Here is a 1,238-nt window from a genome sequence, read left to right as displayed (position 1 = left end):
ATTCGAACAGACCGGGCTGAGGAACAGTTAAGAGCGGCACCGTGTGAACACTTGCCATTTACCCGACACGAGCTGACAGAGGTACTTCAAGGCATTAGTCCTAAAAAAGCACCTGGAGAGGACGGCCTCACAGCGGACATCTGTAGAGCGGCTATCGGAGCTAATGTCAACATCTTCTTGGCTCTGATAAATACCTGCCTCAGACTAGGATACTTTCCCAAATACTGGAAGGCTGCGGTAGTAAAAATCCTGCGGAAACCATGTAAGGAAGACTACTCGCAGCCTAAATCACACAGGCCAATAGGAATATTGGCCGTATTGGGAAAGATCTTAGAAAAAATGTTCGCCAAGAGGCTTCTCTGGCAGCTTGGTTTGGAAGGTAAGCTAAGTTCCACGGCAGTATGGCTTCATGCCGCAGACTAGCACAGAGGACGCCCTGTATGACGCCGTTAACCTCATAAGGGCACATGTCGAGAACAAGCAAATTGTCGCGGTAGTCTCTATAGACATCACTATAGACAAGATTAGCTCCAGGCCAAAGGATGCGACCCGTCTCTCTACACACTGCTCTGCAGCTACCTAAAAGACAAATATGCTGGTGCAGCAGTGGAGAGACCTACCAATAAGGGTTGCATCCAAGGCTCGACATGCGGTCCTCTGTTGTGGAATATCCAACTAGACCCTTTACTCCAGCGGTCACTTTCTGCTCACGTACAGGCATTTGCCGATGACATTTTGATCATCGCTGCGGCAAATGGAACTGGTGAGCTGGAACGAATTACAAACTATGCGCTGGAAGCCGTGTCTGAGTGGGGAAAGAGGGCCGCTCATAAGACCCAGGCTATGGTCGTCACTAGGCGACTGAAATACGACCTCCCACAGCTGAGACTAAACGGAGTCGAAATCAGTCTGTCGGGGGAAGTAACTGTCCTGGGTTTCACAATAGACAGGAAACTTAATTTCTTGAGCCATTTTAATAAAGTTTGCGGCAAGGCCATGGCTCGGTTCCAGATGGTATCTAGAGCGGCGAGAGCAACGTGGGGCTTAAATGCCGATATCCTCAAGCTGCTCTTGCAACAACATTGCCATCATTGAACCAACTGTTCTGCATGTGTCTGGGCTCCTATTGCGCGGTGTCGATACGCACGGACTGTACCCGACAGAGTCACCAGGGCCTTTGCCATTAGAATTTCAAACGCCCACCGCACCACGTCACTTACATCTGCCGTCCTGTTGGG

Source organism: Plutella xylostella, chromosome 12, assembly GCF_932276165.1.
Source record: "Plutella xylostella chromosome 12, ilPluXylo3.1, whole genome shotgun sequence".
In the NCBI taxonomy this organism is placed as follows: domain Eukaryota; kingdom Metazoa; phylum Arthropoda; class Insecta; order Lepidoptera; family Plutellidae; genus Plutella; species Plutella xylostella.
This window is presented reverse-complemented; position numbering follows the sequence as displayed.